The sequence below is a fragment of the Echiichthys vipera genome (genome assembly GCF_963691815.1).
Source record: "Echiichthys vipera genome assembly, chromosome: 15".
In the NCBI taxonomy this organism is placed as follows: domain Eukaryota; kingdom Metazoa; phylum Chordata; class Actinopteri; order Perciformes; family Trachinidae; genus Echiichthys; species Echiichthys vipera.
This window is the reverse complement of record NC_139840.1, coordinates 9,283,907-9,311,406: the sequence shown is the minus strand read 5'-3', so window position 1 is coordinate 9,311,406 and position 27,500 is coordinate 9,283,907. Positions and strand designations below refer to the sequence as shown.

The window sequence follows — 27,500 nt, the reverse complement described above, 5'->3', positions numbered from 1 at the left end:
CCTATAAACTATAAAGAGGGAACCAGTTATCCCTATACTTCCCTTTTTCTCAACCAGTCCTCTAGTCTAACTGTCAGCCTAAGCAGCCAAGTCTCCCATGTTTACTAATGTAGAAGCAACCCCTTTATCAGGGAAGAGATTTGTAGGGAAGAGGCAGGGGATTAGCCATCAAATTACCAGGCAGACAGCACCCCTGCTCCAGGGTTGTGAAGCAGTAATCTCTGAGGCTGAAGGGGGAGATCCAGATAAAGGTTTGGGATTGGTGCTTTGGAACTCCAAACTGTACATAAGTTAAATATGAAAAACTGTTTCATGGAAGCTATTTTTTAAGTTTCCCCTATCCTTCTTTTGTGGTTAGTATTTTTATAGGCCAAGATCACATTATATGGACTCTCCCATGTTGTTAGGCTATGTGGTATTATTACATAGCCCAACACCCCCGCAGTGCAAGACTTTTGGTCGGTGAAAGCTCTGAAACAGGCATGCTGTAGCTAGGCAGGGCTTGTGGAATTAGATTCCAGTGGCCTTGCCCATGGCTCTTGCATTGTCACCCTTGCTGCCCTCCCTTAAACAAGCAGTGCTCTCCTCAGAGAATACCCCCTGGACACAAGAATGTTTCATCAACGCCTCAGCCCCTAGCATCCTTACAGGGCCACAGTGGGCCAAGAGGCGCTGCACAGGCAGGCTATAAATAAGTCAGGCCTTATAATGAAACCAAATGAATCTCCATCCATCTTCCCAAAACAAGCAAGGGACCTCAGAGTGCTGCAGGAAGAAGAGTCATTGCCTGCGTTTGAGGATGAACCATAAGATGAACAAAAGCCAAATGTTATACTGATGCGGAATATATCCCACTCTAAACCATGCAACGCACAGGCCATACTCTTACTAGTAGCATGAGCACAGGATTGGGTAGCCAAGACTGCAAAGACTTATTATTTGACATCGTATTGATAGTGAAAGGCCAGTCCTACTTACTGCTTTATGTGATCAACAGCAGTGGACTGTTGAAAAGCAAGTCATGGGGCTCCCAGTAGCTTACCTGGGAAGAGCATACCATGTACAGAGGCTAAGTCCTTGCTACAGCAACCCAGATTTGACTCTGATCTGCGGCATTTTTCTGCAGGTCTGTCTCTCTCTCTCTCTCTCTCTCTCTCTCTCTCTCTCTCTCTCTCTCTCTCTCTCTCTCTCTCTCTCTCTCTCTCTCTCTCTCTCTCTCTCTCTCTCTCTCTCTCTCTCTCTCTCTCTCTCTCTCTCTCTCTCTCTCTCTCTCTCTCTCTCTCTCTCTCTCTCTCTCTCTCTCTCTCTCTCTCTCTCTCTCTCTCTCTCTCCTCCATTTCCTACCTACGTAAAAAGAAAAAGAACACAGAACTTTAGAGGAAGCAACAGGAGAGCTGATAAAGTAATCAAGCAGAATGTCAAGTCTAAGCCAGGCATTTGTAGAAATTGGAAAGCTGAGCAAACAAGGGCAGTGGTAGAGAGGGAGGGATAAATCAGCCACATGACTATACTCCAAGAACCAAGTACCAGATAAATAGGGGTGTGTGTGTGGGGGGGGGGGGTTGGTAAGGAGCCAGCGCCACGCCAGAGCGCATTGGCAGCGCGGTCGTCAACTGTGTTTATCTTCATTAAATCGCCTGAAAACGACACTAGGCTGTAACAGTATAAGCACACAGTCCTCTACACAGATCAGACTGTTTGGTTACCCGATTCAGCCAGACATTTCTCCATTCTTAGCTGAGAGGGACGGCACAGTACTGTAGTGTTTCAGTGTTTACACTACAGTATAAATTAGCGGCTAGCTCAGAACACTATGGTGAATTTCAGACTGCATGCACTTTTTTAAGCTTAAAATTGTTTAAACAGAGCAGCTAATATTGGTATCGAGAGCAACTAGGTCACAGACTATTGAGTTGCTCTTGCAGCTCAATGATGAATGTAAATGATGGCAAAATGCAGTATAGACTCTCACACTGAGCTGAAATGGAGCAGTGGCGATTGCTCCAAGACTGCAAGGGAAGCTCAGCTTCCCCTAAAATGTCTCCCATAAAAAGTGGTGAGATATGTTCTGCTGTGTGTACATTTCATTGACTTAAAATGCACTAGAAAGCTTTCATCTTTTGTTCAGAATCAGCTACTTATCACAGGTAACCAGCGCAACTTCCTTCTTATTCATCCCAACAGCGCCACAGCGCTTTACAAAGTCGGATGCTCAGCTTCTACTGACTTCAGTGGGGACAAGTAGAGCAGGTTGTTCCACTGCAACGAAACTAGATGCTCATTGGATAAATGCTGGGCTTTGTCCCGCCCATCGGACGCGCAGAGTCCAGCTCCAGCTGGGCCAAGGCCGTTTAAGCAGCCTAGCTCTGCTGGCCATTGAGAGGACACTGATCAAGTTCCTGGAAAAGATGTCTAGTTTGTACGACAAGGTCACAGATCTTTTTCTTGAATAGGAACGAAGGGTAGAATTTACATATTAATAAACAAACACATTTATGATGAAGGCCGGAAAACTTAGCTTCCCCTCCTTGAAAGACCATCAGCCGCCACTGAAATGGAGACACTGTGCTGCAATATGTGTTTTTCGGTTTAATTAAGGACATTATTTTTGAAGGATTCTGTTATTCTCCAGTTTGGACCATTAAAAAAATGAATATCTAAATCCCAAAATTAAAAAAAAAAACAAATTCAAACCCAACGAATGAATATCTGGACAGTCGAATATTGGGGGTCCAGCCCTACAAATAAATCAAACCTACATTCAATTGTATTTTCTTTACTGAAGTTAAGCATTAGTTTTCTGTTGACCTTTAATCTGACCATCTCCCTCTGCAGGGAAAAAAAAAATGGATGCTATAATTTACATTTGCCACGGCCAATGTATGTCTCCAACATGCATGTCTGAACATTTCACATACAAAAGCATAAGCTTTAGCCTTGTCATATATACAGAGTTCGAAAACTGCAGCTGCCCCTGAAAATTGAAGCTGTTTCAATCAATGTGGAGGCGTAATGGGATGATGTGGAATTGAAATGAGTTTTGTGCAAGGAGGGAAATGTCCTCTCTGACAAAGCGGATTTGTGTTTCCATTGAGAAACCCATGGCTGTAATGCATAGAGCTGAGATTTAAATGCAAGGTTCAAGGCTATGAGCACAAAATAGACCTCTGATGGCTAGCTATAACTGGTCGTAAAATGTAGATATATGCATTTTAAATGCAGAATAAAATATATATTGTAAAGAGAACAGAAAAGTACAGATGGTAAGAAAAGAGCTGAATATCATCTAAGCCAGAGCATTATGATCCACTTGAAATTACTTTAAAGAGGCAATGACCTAGAGCAAGGGTGCCCAACCCTGCTCCTGGAGAGCTACTGCCCTGCATGTTTTAGGTTTCTCCCTTCTCTCCAGGAGCAGGATTGGGCACCCCTGAACTAGAGCTACACAGCCACAGATTCAGTGGGTTTTTACACAACACGCTCTAGTCTTCAGTTATTAGCAACAAAAATACCATTACCTCCTCTAAAATAAACCTGCCAGCTCAATTGGATAGGATCTTATGTCAACCTGAACATGTGTTTAGAAAGCCTGTGTAGATGTCAAAGCATCATAGACCTAGTTCAATCAAATGAGTTCTCTGCTGGGGCAACTGAGGAAAAGTGTTCTTGTCAAAACACTGCTGATTTTAGTGTTAAAGAAGCACTTTTTTCTAACCCTTCTCCTCAGCGCCTGTCACAATGAATGAGCAACTGTCTGCAAGAAAGAAGTGTCACAACTGAGACAAAAGACTGACTATCAGCACAGCTAACACATCACACAGGCGGTGGCCTCTGATTGACATTGCACATTATGCAGGATATATCTGGCACATTCACCCCTAGCATAAATATGCTATTTAGTACAGAACAGAGGATTGAGCATTAGGCCTTGTCATAAAACAACCACCCATTTCACCATCAGGCAACAATTCCTTACACAAAATGCATGCATCTAATCTGCATCTAATGCATGTTTTCATCTGTATAATATTTGTTGTTTGTATATTTGGAGTTTTGTAGCAAAAATAATTTCCCCCTGGGATTATTAAAGTATTTCTGATTCTGATTCTGATTTAAAGCCTAGAGACCTAATCATAAATATGTCTATACTTCAGGTACAGCATGAAAGCTTTGAACTGTAATAACCCAACAAAAGCTAGTAGATTTTTTTGTCCACTTACAGTATGCATCATAGACAAATGCTGAGCTCCACTGACACAACTGCTTTCGCAGACATTGATCTGTGATTGCAAGGAACCTCTTTCATGTCCCAACTGGGAGGAGAGTGATTAGGCAGATCCATCATGCGTTAACAGGCCATTACACATCACCCAATTCAACGATGATTAGAAATCAAGTTATATGGAAAAATCCATATGCTCAGACCATAATTACTTTTGAGGAATTCGATGGGGAGAGAGATTGAATGATTGACTGTTCTACACTAAGATATTTATTCAAAAGGAAAGACTTCAGCCGAGGTAGTCATTTGAGGGATATTTTGTATGTTTAGTCACAGAATCTAAGGAGCAGTGGTATAAAAAAGGTCACTTCCTAGACCTCACTTAATGTTTCTCTGGAACATTACTTGTGACAAAGTGAAGCAAAGTCGTAAAATTGGAATGAAGGGTCAGTGGCCTGCATGGTGGAGGTGAAGGAGGGCGACCTACAGGTCATTCATTGTGGACAGGGGTTGGGTATCGTTGAACAAATGACCATGGCTTGACAGTTTTTTGTCTTGTTTGTTTATGCTACTGAGCAGCTGAACAGACATTTAAACAAAGTATCCATCTTGAGTTTCGCCTCAAGGCCATTTTTTAATCATGTCTGAGTTGCCACTCCAAGACGAAATAAAGTGAGATGAGTTGTAGAGTCTGGGTTGCAGTTCTGAAGCATTAACTAAAAAAAGAAAAATACAAATGAATAAATAAAGCTCAACTAAGAAAGAAAACACATTCACAAGTTCCCATTGCAGTGAGACAGACCCAAGGGGAAGTCTAGCTGTTTCAAAGGCCAAACAAAACAAGACAGACATGTTGTCTACACTATGTTCTTTGAAAGCTTAAGACAGCTTTGATGGAAAAGAGCAAGTTGCAATAAAAGAATATTTTTCCCACTGACACCAGGCTTCTTCTGTTGAGCAACACATTTACAGTATTATGCAACAACTTCCCCATGTATTGTGATCAAGAACAAAGATGAACTTAATCCAAAAGTTTCTCACACAAGCGTATAAAACATTAATGTTGTAATTGGAAAAGAAATAAAGACATTGTAACAGCTGAGGCGGGCATTTAGAGCTGGTTATACTTTGTTGAAATGAAGGTACAAAGGGTTTTCAAGCTTCTTCAGTGAAGTCTTGCGCTGAAATGTATTTCAACAAAAGGTAGAGCTGATCATCACAGTTAGCGAAAACCAAACTGCAAATCTTTAAATTACACTTGAACACACATGTATTACAGGTTAAACTACGACGAAAGCAAGGCCATAACATTTTCCAAAAATCATGATTTGCTCCTTCCAAAAGTTCTCCTCTATAATTATCTTTGATTTCAAAGTGTTTCAGTGTCTCCTTCTAACTGGAATTCTTGTTGCTGAAACTTTACCCTCCAGATTGCCCAGGGAGATAAGGACAACTGGAAAAACAGGTTGTTTGGCCTCCGTGTAGGCCTAATGCAGTAGAACGGCAGGGTGCCTCACCTTAGCAGCGGTAGCTAGGGGACATTCTATGGCCCTTCTATTCAAAGTTCTCTGAATATGTAGGGGAGGGCTCGCACCAGACAGGGCAATTTGCCAAAGAGCCAGCCAATAGAGCTAAGCCAAGACGAGGTTAAACTATTGTTTTGGCTTAACAAGCAAGAGTGAGCAAGGACAAAAGAAAAGAGGACAAAAGAATGGTAAGAAAATACCTGACCATTGAAGTGTAACTCATCAACTTATTTTGTTACTTTTATTATCAGAAGCAACTTATGAGAGGTATACCCCAAGATGAAAAAGAACACGGAACAGGGATAGATAGACAAATAAAGTCCAGTCAGTTACAAAAATGCACCTGTGCCTCATCTACTTTTAATAAGTAAGTTGTATTCTTCACTGACAAGTTTCAACCAGTCTGTGGTACAAAATTCACACTTACCAATGCATCTCAATATGGTCCACTTGTAAATAAATGTGTTTTATTCCTTATTCCAGAGAGAGAGTGTGAGAAAGAGAGAGTATCCAAATCCTAAGAAAATCCAGCAGTATCCACGAAAGATTATCCCAGAACGATGTCTTCTGAAAAAGTGTGAAAAAGTGCTCAGTTATTCCATTCACAGCGTTTCATTAAACCAGAGGAACTGTCTTTTGGCTCTCCAGCAATACGTTTCCAGCTGTGGCTATGGAGAAATGTGGCTAAGGGGAGAGATCCTTCTGAGGCAGAGCTTGTTCACACACTGAGCGGGTGTTCAGGGACTGCCTGGGAGAAGCCAAACCCACCATGTGATGTCACTGGTGTCAAATTTCAGTATTAAGAGGGAGGAGGCTGCAGGGCCTTACCTTTTTTTTTTTTAACCTTGACCAATGAGAAACAATTTTGGAGTGCACCTGCATGTAGAAAAAAATCTTTTAGGTACGAGTACACGTGATGTTATGTATCCCTGCAGCAGAGAGACTCCATCATGTTTCATCTATTGTCCACTAAAAAGGCAGGCTTTCTGGCATGTACACCATCCCCAGTTCTACTTTTGCATGGAACTCCTGCATAGGTTTCAAAATCAATTTAATTTTCACTGAAACTAAGGAGTTAACAAAGTGTGACCTTGAAACATACAAACATTCCCATGAGTCTGTGCCAATATAACATGTCCAGTAACATGATTTGTGGATAATTAACTTGTTTGACTTTCTCTCTTGCTAAAAAGAAAAGAAAAAAGGAAGGAAATAAATATGTAAAATCCCCATTCTTAAATCAGCAAGGCATTGAGTACACACACAACTCCCAAACACACTGGTTCTCACTCCCTCCGGTCAAACTCTGCTAGCCGTGGAGCTAATCATCCACAACAGATGTTCAGAAATGTTCAGTTGGATTTATGACAGAGCTCAGAGGAACAGCCAAGTCAGCCTCTGGTGCTGTTTTTTTCTCTTCCGTCCTACAAGGACAAGAGATTGCACTGAGAGAGGATGTCAGCACAACCATTCTCTTCCCCCAAAATTCCCTCGCTCTCTGAGATTCACCATCTGAGACGACGGCGCCTTAATAGATCACAGGGCCTCGGGACCTTGGGGAGAGGTTCGCTCATTTATCCCAATAATACTGTGTGGACTGTAACTTGACTCATCCAGCAATGCTTCAACAATATTTTGCCCTGGACATAATGATGGGTTTTTCTATATATATGTGGCATTGCTGATGCTGCAAGCCATGATCTAGTCCTAGACAAGTGTTTTCAGATGATATAATTTCATGTTGCATTAATAATTAAATTATACATTACTACTACTTAATAATAGTTGAACTCTTTCTGAAAGCGAAAATAAACCTGAAGAATTGTCCTACTATTGGCTAGTGTAATTCTTAATAATATGAAAAAAAAACTATAGTAATAGAAACAAAAGAAATAAAGAATTACATTCAGAGATTCTAAAAAGCACTTGTGAGGTTTCCACAGAGCGGCAATGTTGAATGTCTTCTAGGCTTTAACTCTGCTGAAGGAAATGGCGAATTGCAATGTGTTCAACATTTCTCTTTGTTGTTAACAATGGCAGACAGTCTTTTTTTTACTGGAGGCTGCAGATCTGTGCATACTACTGAGTTGCCAGCAAGGGAAAGAACTGTTTTATCCTTAACTTTCCTTCTAGTCGTGAAAAAATGGGATGTGGGTCATCTGATTCTGAAGTAATTCAGTTTGTATGGCATGCATACAGTTTTAAATATATAGTTGCGAACCAAAAATGGGATGTGAAGCATGCAACATTTACGAGAGCTTTCTTAAATTCAAATCACAACTATCTGCAAAAAGGAGAACAACCAATCTGGATATTTTGGAAACCTCTCATTCCTTGCAAACTCATGAGAGCGTGGGAGAACCTTCTGGAGAATAATCATTACACCCACACACCCCTGAGGAGAGGAAAAAAGGTATTTTTGTGTGTGTAAAGAGAGAAAGTGCCAACTCAAATGTCGCATTCACCAGAGATCAAATCGCTGAACGAAACACATAGTGGTAAAAGGTAGCTGTAAAGATTATTGGCTGGTGGTCTTAAGAGCAGAATGGGAGAGAAAATTAATTGTGAGCTACAGTAATGTAGTGTAGTGTGTCAGTTGTACAACATGAGCCATTTCATCTGTAGTGTAATCTCATTTCAGCACAATGTAAAACTCAAAACACAGATGGACTGGAGCAGTAACCCTCTATACAAGATTAAAACTGTTGTCCCAAGTGAGTCGCTCAGGCAGTTTTAGGACTTATCTTTTGCCCCACCCCCCAAGAGCCTGAATGGAGTCAGCAACACCCCTCACCAAGACTGAGAATTTATAACATTGTGACAACCACCCATCCCCCGCTCATTTCATTAGACTGAAAAAAGGTTGACAACCTCTTCAATTTGAGGGAGCCGGCCTCCCCCTGACGTGAGCCAGTGTGCTAAGGCCACTTTTCCACCAAGTAGTCCAGTTCAGTTCAGTTGGTCACACATTAGAACTGTTAATTTCACATTTCTATTACAAAGAGTTGTGGACAGAACCTGGTACCTGGTACTTTTCTTGGAACCATCTCGGTCTGGGTTCCAAGCGAGCTGAGCCGATACTAAAAGCTGGAGCTAAAAACTGTAAAGACTACAAAGTGATCTACTGCGAATATTACCCCTACATGTAGACGGGATTCTCAGCTGATTTCCATAGTGAGGCTGCAGTAAACTGCTGTGACATCATTTTCACTCACTGAATCTGGCGTACTGATTGGTCAGAGAACGCCATTAGCATGACAAGGGACGTCCCGCACAAACCTGAATATTTTTAAATAGCCAAGCTAACGCCAATAGCAACCACAATTTTTTTCATTCACTCCACTTAAAAAAATACGCTGAACACTACGCCCTACAATTGACAGATGTTGCTCTGTTTGGTTGCCGATGAATCAGCTGAATATCCCGCCTACATGTGGTCCTCCTCCAGGTACCAATAACTGTACCCAGTGCCATTTAATACTTTCTAGCAGAAAAATGTTTTTTTCTGGTTTCATTTTGTGAGTTATTGTATGTATAAAATCTGTTGTGCAGCTCCAGGGTTATCTGCAGGTGAATAGCACCTGGATCAAGCCAGACACCTCAGCTCCTCTGTGGTAGCTACAGTCATCATCTGATGGGAAACTACGCTGGGTGCTGTAGGATGGAATAAATCACATTGGCCCTGGGCTTTATCAATAGAACTGTCTGCACCACCTAACAAGTCTGCCAAAACATTTTAACAAGGTTCAGCTTCAAGGTAAGAAAATAAGTTGCCTGGTATAGGGTTAGGAGAGCACACGTTGACTGAATAAATGATGTGTATCTTTACAAGAGGGTACGGTATTATCTGCATTTTGAAACACTGAAAAAACACTGAAAACACATTTCAACACATTATTATCTAAAGTAATAACTGTTCAAAAACATCCTGTAAATGGCATACAAATAAATGTGCTTTATATCCCCATTGAGCAGGGTCACTGATGAACAAAATTCTGGCTGCATGCCAGTGAAAAAATGCTGACCTGTGTCATAAACACTGAGCTGTGAAAGTCAGTGTGCTGCTGCTGATGGGCTCTTAAGACTAGCACTATGTCATCATGTCCAAAAGCACAGCTGGGCAACACCTGCTGGCTTAGAATTCCCAGCCCAATTCACAATTTACCGAGGCTTGGCTACTGTCGTTGTCTATTTGTAGCTAATTTACCTCCAGATTGCAATCAGGTGGTATCTATATCACATACATATTATAATTTACAGACACTGGTTAAGGGTACTTGAAAATTATCATTTAACCTCAGCCCATGATCTAGGCCAATATAAATTACAGGGACAGCTTAAGCCACACAGGAAGCATGTGAAAGCGACAAATCTAATCACACTATGTCATTTTGTGTCTTTATGCAAGCCACTACATTGTTTTTTATCATCAACCAGTTAAAGAGCAACATTTGGACAGCGTAGATAGATTGTTTGTGGATTAGTTGATTAATAAGTAATTTTGGTCTTAGTCGATTGAAATTTCTTTAGTCTATTAGTCATTTTAATGCTTTTTTCATGCTGAATGACCTCCAAGAAGCTTAAGCTTATTTTTCTAAACAATATTTGAAGTGGTGCTTCTGCATGATTCTTTGTGAAAAAAACTGAGTTTTACAGATCTGACAAATAGATAAATTAATCAATTAGTTGACCAACTTGTATGCGTGTTAGTCTAAGGATTTCTCCACAATACAATTTCTACTTCCTATCTAAGTCACACAAAACTCAATGAAAAAGTCAAACATCGTGTGAGCATCATACCTCTGCTCAACAGTCCAAACACCAAGGGCACACTTTGGCCCTGAATCTTTCTCAGGACTGCAGATAACACTGGCTCCAGCGCTGAGAGGTAAGGTGATGGTACATGGTGACAGAAGGTGTGAAAAAGACAAGGACAGTGGGAAACAGAGCACAAACACACAGATAAGATTGGCTTCACAGTGCTGACCTTCAGTGAGTGCCCGTGTGTGTACGTGCCTGTTCAGATGTGTCTATGTGAGTAGAGTATGTGAATTTGTGCATGTGTCTGTATGTGTCCTTAGAGGTGGCTGCATGCCTATATTGACCTGTTTGTTACAGACAGAATGAGAGTAGGGAAAAAAGGAATAAGACAAAGACACGAGAGGTAGAACTGAGAGAGGAAGGCACATAATTTCCTGCTACTTGTTGAAAATACAACGAGCGTTCTCTTTTACACCCTGCTGCTGACAACTGCTGTGGCACGGGGGAACAGCGGAGCATGCCGCTGAATGCATGAGACAAATCATTTTTATCGGGGACCCTGGCGGGTATTGACAAACCGGGGGTGCATTTAGATAGCCCAATTAAAATGGGGAAATGAAGCGACATTGAGGCTCTTTACAGCATGGTGCCCCCCTCTCCACCCTCTGGCCCCCTGCACTCTCTGAACCTCTCCAGAGACTGACTTCTTGCATACTACACTCAGTGAGGGGTGTGAGGGTGGCAATGACAACAGAGAAACGGGTGGCTCAGAAAAGTCGCTTTGAGGTGAAATCTGCACTATGGGGGGTGCTTATGTGTTTGTGAGACATAGCATTATTGTTTCATGCCTAATTTTTTTCGTAGCTCTTGCACTCAGTAGGTCCCAAATGGGTGGCAAGGCATTAATAGCAGAGTCAAGAACAGCATGCAAGACAAGGGACTCAATGCAACTGTGCACCTTCAAAGAGTACTGTATGTTGGCAATCGATGATATGGATGTTGGCTCCATTTATCCAAACGTGTCTAAGTGGGTGACCTTCAATGTCATCCACTCCCTACTCTAAAGCCCACATGGTTCAATTCCCTTCTTTTATCACCTGAATATGTCTCCCACTGGTCTAATTTTCAGACCTCTATTTGTCTTTTTGATCCATGATCATTCCACTGAGATTAGCGTCACATGCTTTTTTTGGCCACCTCAGTACTAACTATCTTCAAGTTTACTAAAAGGTTACGGGACCAGGATATCTTGAGATGTCTCACGAATTGTGTAGGTGGAGAAAGAGATAGCAAAAACAGCCTATAGTTAATTCTCTAAACAAGGAAAAGTCAGTGTGGCAAAAGAGCAATGCTGTGGTGTGCTGTGACCAGCTGTTCAGCAGTGTTACATTTCACAGGCTACTGTCAACACATACGCAAAGATGCAAGCTGTTTCTACAATGCATCCTGTTTTGCGATGTTATTGTTGGAGAAACTGAAATCTCTGCATTTGTTATGGTATAGTTTTACCTGGAAACCTCATTATTATCGCAGGTTTAAAATGGTGTGCTACAAAGTACTATCATTTTTGCATGGCAGTTCATAATTCATGTACATTTGGCCAGTCATTCAAGAGAATAAGGTAAAACACTACCAAACGTCAAATGTGTAGGCTACAGAGATTACCATTTTTTTCTCTAAAGCAGACACCCTTTTGAGCAAATCAAGGAAGATGTTACAGCCTTGCATCAAAACAAGAAGAAGACTTAAACACAAGCATGCCATATACAAAAGAATAGGGAAAGGATATAAACAGGGGCCACTGCTTTCCACAGTACCTCAGATGGAGTAAGCATGCTGTCTACTAAGAAGACTTTGATAAATCTGAAAAACTTTCAGCGAGAGGTCCCTAATAAAAGCCCCACAGAGCAGTCTCTGCCAACCTGAGGAAGCTACACTTTGTCTCTGACAAGACAGCCTTCTAGATGCTTTCCCACAATAAATGTCTACCTCACACAGAGGATAAGGTGCTAGCCCTCAAGAAGACAAGTGGCCTGACTGGCTACAGTGAAAAGTGTCAAATGCTTTTCAAATACACTATGCTTTGTGGATGTTCAGCCGCACAAAAACGGGCACATACGATTCTGTGTAGTAATTCTCACGTTTCTCTGCAATTGCCTTCCAGAGAAATAATAATTTCCCATTGGCATGCAGGATAAACAACTCGGACACAAAGAGATGCATTCAGAAACACAAATCAACTTCAGCATTGTTAATAGCTCTCATTAGCAAACCTCCCCAAGCTTGCACCCGAGTGCATCACTTTGCAGGGATCAAAAGGAGGGGGATATGAAATGATTCCCTTGGTTGCAGATGGCTGCTTCCACTGCTAAAAAGAAATAAACCACAAATTATGAGTTAGCTTCTTGCATGAGTAACTGATGATGGTCTAAGTACTTATCGCTGAGGCTATGTAAAGAAATATTTTAATAGCTTGAAAATACATCTAAATTGTTGCACGATTAGACTAACATATTTGAAATCAAATGATAACAACGAGACTTACTTTCATGTGTAGGAAGTGCCAAATATTTTCCTTCCCCATTACTAACTAAATATTTGAAAGTTTAAATATAACCAACAGACATTGAGATTTTGGAAATCTGAGTTGAACTGCAGTTAAGTTGATTTTTAACACTTCATGTTCACAAATGAAGACATTTTTTTTTGCAGAATCTCCATTTATGTTCTTACAAATGTGTAAAAGAAAATATAAAAATATGCTACACATAACAATTCTCCCATTTGTCTCAAACACATTAGTGAACCTGCATGCACAGACACACACAACAGATGAAAAGCCTGCCAAATAAAAGAGCAATCCATCACATGTGCCATTTTGCATTTGTAAGGTCCCTCTCTTCAACAATGGCTTGACTGACAGGGAAAGATAAGGGCCCTCTGTTGACCATAACAGTCGACACAAAAGTAAAAAGAAAAATGGTATGGCATCTTGTGGAAATGGTCATTTTGCTGGTTAGGTATTCCTTCCATGATAAAACCGGATCCTCTATATTTAAGAGATATCAAACAATAAGCATATTGTTTTGATTGTCCTGCAAATGGAATACATTGTGTTTTTGAATACACTCAAGCCTAATAAATAACTTAATAAATGACCAAAGCTAAATGGTAATCTCAGCCTACCACAGTTTTAAAGGAAATCTCAGTGCTTTCCTCTTCATTAACCATTCATAGTGGAAAGTAACAAATGGACTTCAAGTGAATGACTAGAAAGCTAGCTCAAAATAATTAAGGATATTAAATATTCAACATAAAGCTTCTTATTATAGCATCAGCGCTTCATAAATTTATAGAGAAGAAATGAGTGGATTAATTTGAGTGCTAATGGGGAAGAAAGTCAGTAATTTCCCTTTCCTCCCATTCAACTTCATTTAGCCTTCTAAGAGTTACACCTTCTAATACTTATCCCCATGATTTCTGCTGCATGGCGGAGCAGCCAAACTGGGTCCAGGGCCTTGGTCTCTGTCGTTATAAAAGAATAATCTGAGGCTAAGAGAGCAAGCTAATAATGACAAAGATCTGAGTTTAAGTGCACCAGGGGGAAAGTGCCATTTTTCAAACAGTCCATAGCTCTGTGCCATTTTACCTCTTGATGGGGAGGTTTTCCTAAATGTACAAGTGCTAAAGTGCAGTGCTCTTTGAGGCGGGAACAAAAAATAGACAAAAACTGTACCTCAGGGAAAGACATGTCTGTGGAAACTAGGGAGAATACCTACACATTTCAACCCTACTTCAGACACCAATAAGAATTCTAACCGCCCATCTTTGACATTTCCATGCCCTAGCATTTCATAGGTTTTATGCCCTCCTTATACCTTGGCCTTCCCTTGCCTAGAGCACAATGTCTAAACTAAAGACCTCTGGTGCTTTGACAGTCAAGTCAAGACAACTGTCAGGTCACTTTTAGACACCAGTGGATTGTGTGAGGGTAGTGACTTCTTGTTTCCAATAATAGCCGTTACACGAGCAACTTTCAACTCGGAGTATAATATAGAAACAGTAGCTGCATTTGAATAAAGAGAATCCACAATCAATAGCTCATTTAACTCCTGAGGACTAAAATGTTGTTCAAGTGCACCACAAAAGACACTATTTTACGTTTTTTTATTGATGATCTTCAGTAAAAGTTAAAATACTACATCTAAAATTAAATTCGATTTGTTCTTGTCATGTGTTCTGTACCACCGAGTGTTTACACTGGGTGCGGTTAAGGGATAAGCATTCCAAGAGTTACTAAATTCCATTTGGGCTCCCTACTGTCTGACCCGCCAGTGTGACTTTAACAGGGCCACCATGTGGGTAACACTGAAGCACCCTGGAACAATTGCCCCTTCCTGCCGTAATAAAATATGTCAAGCTGAAGTCAAAACCATACTGAAGGTCACATTGTGGGTATTGCTACCCAGTAAACACAGCATGCCATCATGATCACAGATCAGACTTTAAGAGGTGCTGCATGGTTTAAAATTACACTGTCAAAAAAGGTATAGTCCCTGCTCATTCCACAAGTCGATCTCTCGGCTCAGAGCCATGCAGCTGATCCCATCGGACAGCCCCAAACTGAAATGGTAAGTGAACCGTGATGTAATTTCCTCCAGCATCTCCTAATATCTTTTGCCTGGTATTCATGTATGAAGAGACTCCTTGCTAGGAAAATGTTTAGATCACTTCTGATCTCTGTAATGAATTTTGCCACTCCGGTTATATCTTTGACAATATTAAGAATAGCACTGCAGTGGACAAATACCACCTTTCTGTCACTATTTGTCAATTACACTTGTCTTTTCAATATGACCTTTGTGTTTGTATGTAGTAAAGGTAAAAATATGACCACGCTGATGCTGATGTGCTGATGCACATTTGACACTGATTCCATTACACTGTACAGGTGTTTGTTATTATTTTCATCCTCCATTTATTAATGTGGTGATAACAATGTAGTCCTGGGGAAAATAACTCTTCTGGAAACCCTATGCAGAATTTTCTCTGGGATACGTTTAGAAATGTGTCACCAGATGGCCAATACATGTGGGCGGACAAGCCGCCATGGCAGCAAAATATGTTTACTGCTGAATTAAAGTAACCCTGTGTCCCTTAAGTGACTATGTAAATTATTCTACATGTCAAATGCCCTAAACCTAATTGGCAATTTAAATCAAGTAGCTAAACAGTAACTAAATAATACAAGTGGGGGAATGAAAATAGTCTCTGGGTCTAAATATGACTAGACTAAAATGTAAAGTAGCAAGTTGGTCAGCCACATCAAATCTTAACAATTAAAACTGTCTGATGTGTCACATTAGTTTAATATACTTATTTAAAGAGTAAAGAGACCTTTTTGTCTGGTATTTGGCAGCAATCATATACATACATACATAATATTGCCAATGTTTCAGTAGAATTAGTTATGGGTGCTAATAGCTTAAATGTGTGTATTTTCTTCTGTGCACATTTTTTATTATTCTTATATAGCTGAGTGACTTAAAAACACAGTATCCTTTCTAATATGCAGACACGAAAAATCCAATCAATGCACTTTATTGGCTCAGTGAGGGTTAGGATTTGTAAGAAAACAGAGAATTCACACAAAATCCTTTGAAATCTAAATGAACATTTCCTGTTAACTCTACTGCAAACCGTTTATTCATCATCTATGTCAAAACGCGACCACACTATGTTTTCTGATTATAAAGCCTATATGACATCAGCTTTCCACAGGCACAGCGCCACAGTTAAAATGAAAATAATCAGAGCAGACAAGAAACTACAGAAACATGCTGTGACCTTTCAAGACTGGAGGAGAAAGGCTGTGTATACATTAACAAATTGTGAGGGGACAGTGCAAAAAAAACATCACAGAAATTGAGGTGTGACTAATGGGTAGTGAAAGAACTGGTCTGTAACCTGAACTCCAAAATAATCTTGCTCAAGTCTCTATGGCCACTTTTGGGAAGCAGTGGGGGGTTTGACAAGGGGAATGGTAGACCACCTGCACACCCAGCGGAGCCAGCTCTGTACTGGCACCACCATTTGTTACGCTCTGGATTCCCATTACTTTAGAGCTAGGTTGGCTGGGAAATCCATCTCCAGTTGTCAGGTTTATCAAACTTCTATGCAAACTGCAAAAGTTGGGAAAGGGAAAATGATCACAGTCATGCAAGGAGACTACAAAAGATAGAGGTGTCTTTACTTAATTTTCTGGAAAATCCAGAGTATCAAAATATGCATGCTCACCTAGCTTTGATCTCTTGATGTTCTATTCTAACTTGAAATATTAAATATCATAACATAATTTAGGACAGTGTGAAGCATAACATAGAAGCATTGACATTAAAATTTAAGTAGCAGTATTATATGTATGCAAACCAGCCTCAGCCAGCTTAGTGCCAGCCCTAAATTTAATAGGCACTTGACGCAGAAGGAAAGCTGCTAACTGAGGTAATATATAATGTATATTAGAGGGCAACATTAGCCAAGCCTGGTTTGTATGCCAGCTTGGAAAGTCTACAGGCAGAAGAATGGCATTTAACCTTCAATAGTTCCATCTGAAGTGATCACTGGTCCACTGTGGAAAATCTACAATGGCAAGTCCTGATGCTACTGGATGAGCGCAGACACAACTTAATTAAGGGGATCGAGTAGAAGTCATACAAGACCAATCCTCATTCAATTCTATTTCTTAGTAAATGTGGTTAACACTGTATTATTATCAATCATTTTAATGAACAAGTAATCATTTAAATTTAGACAAACAGAAAAGACACATTCATCAACTGTGGAAATAATTGTTAGCTCAAGTCCTAAAAAGCCTTAAAAGAATTTTGTTGAATGATTGTCTTCACTTATAATTAGGTTGTAAGTGAGTAGTTAAAGCTTGTGTTAAAAAGAATGTTTCCAACCAGCAAATATCCACCAACATATTTCAACTGAAAAAGTAAGAACTGGTATCATACTAGTACTTTGAGTCTGATTCAGATGTCAGAATTGGCATCAAGATCCTCACTTGCAGATTTATGTTTGGAACACATGACATAAATATGGGACTTTGCTGAAAATGTGTGTACATGTCTGGGAATCTTTGATGGGTTCCGCAAGGTTAGAAAATAGGGGCAAAAGAGGTTTTTCCTACTTACAGAGACAGACTTCCTTAAGGCCTCTCCTTCCTACATGGTTCTCTGCATCAATAATACAGACTGACATGCACAAGATACTCTCAAGGAGAGCCAGTCAGTTTACGTCGCCAGAACGCATGCCGTGAAATAAACAAATGAGAACTGACAATCCTTGTGATAGTCCATACATCCTCATGAAGAGGATATAGCCTTGTCTACTCTGTCCACTCCCTATGAATTTAACACAGATTCCAGGTGGCTTTGTTTTCCTCTACAAAAGATGACACCAAGACGAAAGAAGCGCCACCCCAAAATTATAAAAATAGTTTGGGTTTAATGGAAGGTTCTTTGCAAAATTTGAAAGAAATGAACATCAAGTGACAGTGACTGTGCGGTGCAAATGGCTATGAAAATACAAATCAGATGAACTGAGCATCTGGGAGCAGCAGCACTGAGAATGTGAACTAGTAAAATGTCTGTCAGGAGTTGAAACAGAGCTGGAAGAATGTAGAAATTGTATTAGTTGCAACAATATATGGCTCCCAGTGGGATTTCATTACATAAGTGTGGGAAAGAGCAAAGATGTGTTAGAAATGCATTTAACTGTACAAAGAATCAAGTTTGCATGAGATTTTTCACAACACATTTTAAAAGACATTGTTGATGTCATTACCTCCAACAGCTTATTAAGTAAACTTAACCACCCATCCATGTGATGTTAATTCATAAAAAAATCTAAAATTTTAAAAGTTGAAAATGTCTTAGTGATTAGAAACAGATTCATATGGATGGTAGCAAAGGTCAGAGTTTTTAAAACATACATTTGTGTAGTTAAAAAAGCAGGTAATTTTAAGTATAGACAATTAAATAATAACAGATATCTGGGCAAACACATGTGGGGTATTAGCTCCCCTTAGTTCAAACACATTAATTCAAGATAGTCTTCCCCTGCAGATATTCTAACATTTTTCTTTGCAAAACCCAGCAGCATTTCAGATGAAAGCCTTGTTCTAAATAGCTGCCAATCATTCAACATAGGTGCAAACAGCCACATTCATTTCAAATTCTAATTCATCCAAATACAGTACGGATCAGCATGGATCATCCAATTAAAGAAGTTTCCCATAAAACATAAACGTCTTATGGAAAGCTTTAGGATTGTAGTTTAATTAGGATGTAAGAATTCAATAATTGAAGGCTTAACTTAGATCTTCTATCGGTCAGTCTGACTGTTAATTGCCTTGGTTTTTATGTGGAAAAAGTCAAAATAAAAAACCAATACAGTAGGTCTGAAATAAAGGAGGGAAAGAAAAAAAAAGTTATTCATATGATGCATTTCTACAGCTTTGCTCTAAAGCTCCTAATTAGTTGAGACATTCTGCTTAGTGGCTTGGCATTTTAGCCACAGGGGGGCTGATACAGGAGATTGTATTGGACATGCTAGCAGAAGGACACAAACTAAATGGCTGATTCAGGAGTCTAAATCCTGTGCTCTACTAACATTGTGTAAAACACTGCCAAAAAACTAAGAGCAGAGTCCACTGTATTAGAATTGCTTGCTGTGATGGTAGGCATTTGCTATCCTTCATACAAAGTCACGGTATTTTAGTGAAGGTGTATAGCGTCAGACTTAACAATATAGGGACACTAGCGATTTGCAAAAACAAGCTATTACCCTATTATAATTTCACACCAGTCTATCCTACATACGCTTGTTATCACAGGGGTTATTCAACAGCGGCAAGGCCTAGATAGAGATGTTCATTAGCCTATTGCTGAGACAAACACATTTGATGGATTAAACAGTCAAATATAACAAGATGCTTGAACTGCTGTCCTGGTTGTTAAGGGAGATCAAAGTGGGGCCTGAGGGTCCGCTAAGTACAAGGAGCAGGATTGGTTCAGCAGAGCTCCAAAGGAACAAGTGCTGGACCAAGGAGATACGACGACATCAGACGTGCGCACTGCATTCCCCTAGGCCTGTTCTTTCAAAACTGTCAGCCTGCCCTACACCATATGAGCTGCAAAGGAGGAGGGCACAAACATTCTTTCTGAAAGCACTTCTAATCTAACAATATGCATAAGCCTCATTTGGTTATGTGCCATCTTAGTGAAGCTGGTTGAATATGGAAAAATCAATTCAGTTTTTTTTCAGATGCCACCCTCTGTAAATTCTCATCCTACTGTGAAGAATGTGACACATTCCAGAGGAAAATAGAATCCTAGAAGCAATTAGCAATTACGGTCTCATGTATCATAATAGGTATAGTTCCCCCCATAAAACATTTTCCAAAAAATATAAATAGAAAATGCATGCAGTAACAGCGGAATGCTTTGGAGCATAGAAAGCTTTCCCCAAATGACATGTTATGCTTGGGGGGAGACCCAGGGTTTTGAATTTCAAGCCAAGCAGACCAGACATCACATATGGACATTAAAAATATGGATGTGTGTGGCACCAACTCTGCTGCTGAAGTACTTTTCTAAGTGACACTATATTTGCTTTCTGATGGATTGCCTGTCTGCCTGTACTAGTGCACAAACAGTAAGGAGACAGAAGTGCTGATTAAATGTTTTTTGCTTAGCTTTCAGACACATCATAACAGACAGCCCTAGGTTGTCAGTTTCCATGACATTTCAGCAAGTCAACAGTATCAATAATGTTATTTTTCCTACGGAAAATTCAAAGTTTCTAAATGAATTAGGCATGTCTGTGTTTATTTCTTCTTCTTCTTGTGTGTTAAAGGCCAGAATATACCCACAATAGAGATTTAGTCTGAAGGTCTGCTAAACAAATGTATTGTAAAAAAAGATTTATAGACTAATATTCTTGTGCAACCCATCACCAATAGGAAAAAATAAACAAGACACCGACTACTTCTGGCTTATAACCATCCTTCTTACTCTATCTGTAAGTGCAGCCATTCTGAAAAAGTTTTAACAACTTGGCTCTCCAACATGGTGGATGATACACCATACAGCTTGTTCCTTTTAAGTTCTTTCCCTGCCGAAGAATTATTCATCCTCTCAGTTGGCAGTTGCACTTTTAGTCAGACTTGAATCAAAACTGAGGAGAAGCGATACAGCAGTTTCACAGGATGTGGTGAGAACATCAGCTGAGGAGCTGGTATTGGGTCATTGACATAACACGGAAAATAATTCCCCTAATGTATCTAAATCCACACAGGAATGCATGAAGATGTGCGAGGAAAATGGCATCCAGTACTGCATTGTTGCCATAGGAGGATGTATTACCACAGTCTTTGTGCAAAGTGTGACCAATCAATTACATTTCTTCCTGAAAAACAACACCACAAGTGGGGAAAATCAGCACCTGCGATGTCCCACCCTGTTATATCTGCGGATCATTGAAAAACATATGATATCATACAATGCCCAGTTTTTGAGAGACGTAAACAAGGGAGCGAGAAAAGGGAAGAAACTGTGAGAAAGTGAAGGAAAGGGAGGCTTTTGTTTCCACATTTCTCACGGTGGGTATCGGAAACGGCCAGATGCTGTCCGTCACAAGTGAAAGCCAGAGAATAGACTGCCCTATTTATCTAATGAAGAGGTCAAGGGGTGGGGGCTGGGTAGTAAGTGGGGCAAAGCAAAGACTGTCACAATGTCATACCTAAAGACTTTATTACAAAGTAGCCAGAATACCAATGGCATGGCACAATAATAAATAAGTGGAATACATGTGCATGTCCCAATAGGTATTAAACAGTGGCTCATTGGCCATAGAAGTGTACTTGTAAGTGACAGTGCTGGGTATTTATATTTAATGGAGCTGAACTCGACACTCAGAGCATTAATAAAGAAGCAAATAAATATTTGCTATGTAAAGATATATAGTAGTGGTGTACTGCGCAGATAATTAAGTCACTCTCCCTTTGTGTGTCGTAATCCGAGTTTCTCTCTCCTTTGTTTTGATAGCCGGTCCGGGTTTGCGTGCATTATAGTACATGTAGCCGTGAAAAAATGTTGGTAATTCAAGTATTGGCGAACGGTCTGTGAGAACCGTGTGGAGGCAATCCCAGTCTACTTTTTTTCAGTATTTCGAGTACTGCTCCTTAAATGTGCATTTGAGCCAGCGGTGCAATTTAAGCTTTTCACATTCAGTTCAACCGTTTATGCTCATACTCAGTCAAGACTCCCTTCATTCCCATGTTTCAGACAGATAAATGGCCCTGAAGGTCCATCCATTGGTGGGGGAGAGCCGAGAGCCAGATTGCTCATTTGTAAAGGGCAGCCACAATGGTAAAATATGAAGGAACATTGCTAAAGTCCTGCTAAAGACATTTATCGGGTAACGAATTCCCAAATTATCTTGAATTTTGATTGTTTAACTTTGCCAACACATTCCCAACCACAGTTTCAGACCTGAAGGCCGTCTGAACACACATAAATAACCATAAACATATTTTAAAGCCAGGATGTTTGCTTTGCAATAACATTTCACAGAGGCATTCTGCTAATAAGGTGGAGAAACAGTGAAGTAGTTGTAGACAGCACTTTAAAAGTTGCACTCCCACAGAAAAAATGTGGGGAAAAATATGCTACAAAAACTGTACACAAAAACTACACTACAAGAACACTTCAAGAACACTAAAGAATACCGATGTAGATGAACTTAAAAATGGATTTCACATTACACTAAAGATTGAGGATCAGTAGATGGATCAACAGACTGATGCAAAGACTCAATCCAAGCGAAATTTCACTTAAAGCATTGTTGTGTTGAGTCTGTAGTTTCTCTCGCGGCAGCTGATGGTGGGATATAAACATAAACAAAGATGGCACATGACAACTCCCTTGGCAAATAACATGGATGGAGATTCATGGCTAACAGTTGTTATATTAGGGTGAGAGATGCTTTTTTAACTGTTGTGTGCACGGGGTTACACCAGCTATTGTTCACAAGCACTGTAACCCTTTTTACAAGGTACTCCTTTCTACCAACTATAAAACAACTGTCCGGATGCAATACTGTGTGTTTTAATGTGCCATTTTTAATTGCAGATTCTCAACATGCAAGCCAAAGACAAATTACCACCTTTTTACTTCACAAAAGTTGACAAACTATTTTCTAATCTTCTACACAAAAACAGATTATTGAATTCCTGCTGATTGCTCTGCAGACCATGCAAATTTTCATAAAGCGCAGCTCAAGCACGGAGGAAAAAAAAAAACCTGGATGACAATTTTGAGGCCTCATTTCAATTAAACTATGAATAGCATCCATAAAAAGGATAACATCGGGGCGCCCGGTGACTCAGTGATTGGAGCAGGCGTCATATACAGAGGCTGAAAGTCCTCAGTGCAGCGGCCGTGGGTTTGACTCCGACCTGCAGCCCTTTGCTGCATGTTATCCTCTCTCTCTCCCCATTTTGTATCAATCTTCAGCTGTACTAAAATAAAGGCAAAAAGCCAATAAAATAATCTCTGAAAAAGGAGAACATTCACAGCCTTTGTAAAGTTGCCCTTTTTTCTTCATAAAACTCAAAAAGTCTACTTCTTCATGTTCTGGAAGTTGAATGTGGTACTTGCACTACCTCACAAGGTGTGGCATACATTTGATTACAACATCTGCATAATTGCTAATGCTGTTACCATAGTAACACCTGTGATTGATGGCTTTGTTAAGGGGAATAGTTACACACCATTAAACTGGTGTAATAGTGCATGGCAGTCATCTCAATAACCAGGGACAAAGCAATTACCAAGTCATTAGAAAAAGGAATAGACTAATACAGCATGCAGCACACAAGAATGAGTGACATGCCTTGAGATCAGCCTGTGTGATTTCTAAAAAATAAAAATTGTTGTGTGTTCTGTGGAACTCATAAGATTATATTTTTGAGTAATCTAGCATGGATGTAGTTTAGATGAATTGATATCAGTTGTTTCATGAATGTTAAATAACGTTTTCCCGTTTTTTCACATCTCGTACTTCCTCATCTTACACTACAGACGCTCTTAAAGAGTCATCTTGTTTGCTCATTTCCACTGGGATTACATTCAGCTGTGTCTTGGTAATAATTTGATGGCTAAATCAAGAATACTCATTCACAAGAATATTTTCCCACTCTGCAGCCCACAAGCCTGCGAAAGAGCACAGCACTGCTGAGGATGATTAAGAGAACTCCAAATTCAAATGAGGGAGAGGAGATGGAGTGACACAGATGTGCCGTTGTTCGGAGGGAGCAGAGTGCATACAGGGTAAGCATGCACAACCACACACCACTACACACAGAGCTATATACACGTGCATAGACAGCAGCGCCACTCAATCATCCTGGTTGAGGGCCAATCCATCTATTGCTGGTTGACTGGGATCCAATCACCATTCCCAACAGGGCCAGAATAAAAGAATGTCAGACAGCCGGTGAAGAAGCCCACTCTCTCGTAGTAGATTGATGAGACGTATCTTGGGGTGGTTCACGAGGCATCCCATATCGAGACGAACATACAATAAAAAATCTTTGATGTCATAAAGCACTTGAAAAAAGGCCTTTAACCTTAATGTTTGTTGCTCTGCATTTATGTTGTCAAAAAATACATTTAGCTAAGAGGGTATTTTTGCCATTCAACCATAAGAAGCCCATTAGGTTTCAGTTGCATTTGTCCCCAGGGGTTAACCCGCATTTTCTACTGTTTAATGCTGCAAAGCATTCTCATTCTCTTATAGAAATGCAGAAACACCTTGAGATGAGTGCACAATCTAGCAACAAACAAGGATTTTAAGTTAGAAAAAAGGAAAACTTTTTGATTGTCAAGTGGGGGATTAAACTATTTTCAGTGTGTTAGCTGACTACTGCGTCTGCACTCAAAGACCATTGCTGGTTGACAGAATAGGTGAGTCTGAGAAAGTTAGGCCTAAAGGAACAATAACAGAAAGACTTGCAAAAACAGAAAAAAGAACTATGTGGCTTTTTCAAGATGGAGAGCGCATAAAACAGACAAAGGAGTTTTAATTGAGGCTGATATTTTTAGTTAGACAGGCAACAAACTGAATTAATCATTTTTCAAGAACTAGATTAATCTTTCCATGAATTATTATGCTGTTATACTGGCTGTTTTACAAGGCAAGTCAGAGCCTGTAGGGGAAATCCTTGGGAAATCCCTTAGTGTTCCTTTAACTGACTCTGAATAATTTAAAATATATTATTTTTAACAACTCCATAATATTAATTGGGCCTTGCTGCACATTTTGTATTCACAAGTTAGCCCTATTACCTAACAGATAGGATCATCATTTCTGCAACTGTAATCAGCACTTACATTCAAAATCACAGAGAATGGCTGCTCATGTTAATGGGACCTGATGTGGGAGTGAGCCAACATATACTAGATGCTGCCGCCTTTGCTTACAGCATGGCCATTTAGTCTGTTTGCAGTCATTTTCTAAAGTCAGCCAGATACATCTGCTATACACAGTAATCGTCTGCCTATACATGGTATGATGTCCATAATTTTCAACCTTGGTAGTGGTTACACAATGAAACAAACAACATGCAACATTTCTTTGTTTGTCAGAGTTACTAAATGACACGATGTCATATTTGGTCCAAGTGCCACTCTGACTAACTCTGAGGTGGCATCCACCAGAAAGGCTGTCAGAACAAATTTTAATATTCAAATGGGCTCCTATTCTCTCTCACAATCTTACAGCCTGTTCCTATCAAAGAGTTTGATTCCCTTGTGAAACGCAAATATCAACTCAAACCTTTCAAGATGAATGAACAATGAGAGGCAGAGTGTATAGAATGAACTCTACTATTTATAACATGGTAAACATTCATTGTTTCTTGACTTAATGAATCACTAATTAAGTGGCACATGTCCAAAGCAGCTTGCGTGGGTTCATCCACAAAATGAAAAACCTCTATAATTTTATTTCATCAAGATAGATATTATATTTTCATTTATTTGATGAAATAAGCCAGTAGATCTTCAAACATTTTGATCATGTCAAAAAACTCAACAGTATACTGAATTGCATATCTATCCATTTAGAGTAATTATTTAATAAACCTAGGGGAAAAATAATTGTTTTATTTGTTTAAGGGTAGGCCGGTGTGGAAAAGCTTTGCAAACTCTTATCAATAGTCAATAATTGATTTAAATGATCGGCTCCAGCCCCCCGAGACCCCGACAGGGACAAGCGGTTGAAGATGAATGAATGAATGAAAACAAAATGGATTCACAATTATTCCAGAGAGCAACAATGGACAGATGACATCAGCACCACTTCATTTTCAAATATATGAGAAAGCACTTTAACCTAATACATTCAATTCAATTCATAGTAAATTCCCATTTTACAGACAATATGCTACAAATGGATCTTATGTGCAATCTCACTGGTACAAAAGGGGACAAAACAAGTGGAGTGGACAGAGCAGAGAGACAACGATAACAGACTCAATCAATGGGAAATATTAGACTAAAATCTTTTTTAGAGCAACTAGCCCTGAGCGACAGGGCAATTGTTATTATCAAACCCTGCTAGTGGGTCTAATCCTTATTATGAAGATTAATAACCTATACAACAACAGCCAATATACTGCATTATTTAGAGTAGTCCTGAGGCAAACCTGCCATTTACTGACTGTCTAGATTGACAAGAGCAATATAATCCTCATCTTCCTGGTTGTTTATTGACATGTGCTAGAGTATCCAGTCTTCTGCACAGGCTCTCACTGCTCGTCTTGTGTCAGCATCACACACAAACATTGCGTTGGCCTGTTAAACAGCTTAGTCAAATGGCAGCTGCACTGTTGCTCCTGCTAATGTGAAGCAGCACATGCTCACATTAGAGCAGTGCACCAGAGGGGAGAAGAGCCTCAGGACCGACACCTACTGAGATGTGGTCCTGTGGCTGCCGCAGCACTCTTTAAGATCCAGCATAAACCCTGAAGTGTCAGTCTCTCCCATCGTTTAATGACGGAGATAACCTTGAAATGTATCACACAGAAGAACTGTTTAATTTCACAGCTTTCCATCTCTGATTTAGATATGGGCAATTTGTCAGGCTTTACAAGATTTGTATTCAGTTCATATTTGAATATATTATGATGAATTGCAGCCTGCACTACAATTTTCTTGACTATTATAACTTCTGAATTACACCCCACATTGATACAGCCATTGCACAGGGTGTTGTGATTTGGTAAATAGCTTATTGTTAATGCTGCACTCTATGATTGTACGAATATACTTTAATGATTATGTTTTACTGCTGAAAATGTGTTGTCTATAGCCAACTTTGCAATTTTTACTTTTGAGCAAAGCATGCAATATAATGGTGAGCTTAACTCTCTGTGGTGAGGCTTTTTGATTCAAAACTAGTGATGCAATGCTACAGCTAATACAAATTAACTGTACCGTTTGACACTATGCTAATTGGACTATAATCCACACTTCACTTGCAATGAGGCCCCAAAAGATTGTAAAGATGAATTCCTCAAATATAACATTCAGTTGAGACTGAAATGAAAATTACTTTAAATATCAGCTGATGTCTATTTTCCAGACTGTCTACCTCATGTTCATAATTTTTCCACAAAGTGCATTAAACAGAAAGCCCAAAAGGGCAAAAACATGCAGTAGGCTAACCAATACCAAATACTTTGCTTGTTGATTGTTGAATTTGGTTGATTTTGACAGCAACAAAAGTTTTCCAAAGTGTCATGTGTTCCTTTTTCCCATGAGTACACCAACGCACCACATACCATGCCTTAAGTGCCAGCACCTGCAGAGTGTTGAATGAAACTGAGTCCAGCTGCTTTGGAGCTGCTACATAGCACAGCA

General features: G+C 39.8%; 1 protein-coding gene across 3 annotated transcripts in view; it reads right to left on the bottom strand.

The window, feature by feature from the left end:
* Nucleotides 1-27,500, bottom strand: part of LOC310957627 (receptor-type tyrosine-protein phosphatase F) — a 166,785-nt gene that overhangs the window by 120,820 nt on the left and 18,465 nt on the right. For 2 of the 3 annotated variants that reach the window (XM_083928272.1, XM_083928274.1), the window contains exon 1: nucleotides 6,176-6,460. The exons of the other annotated variant lie outside the window; for it this stretch is intronic. The gene's annotated coding sequence lies outside the window, so the exon portion shown is untranslated. Of the gene's footprint in view, nucleotides 1-6,175; nucleotides 6,461-27,500 lie in introns of those variants that run through there. 3 annotated transcript variants of the gene reach the window in all.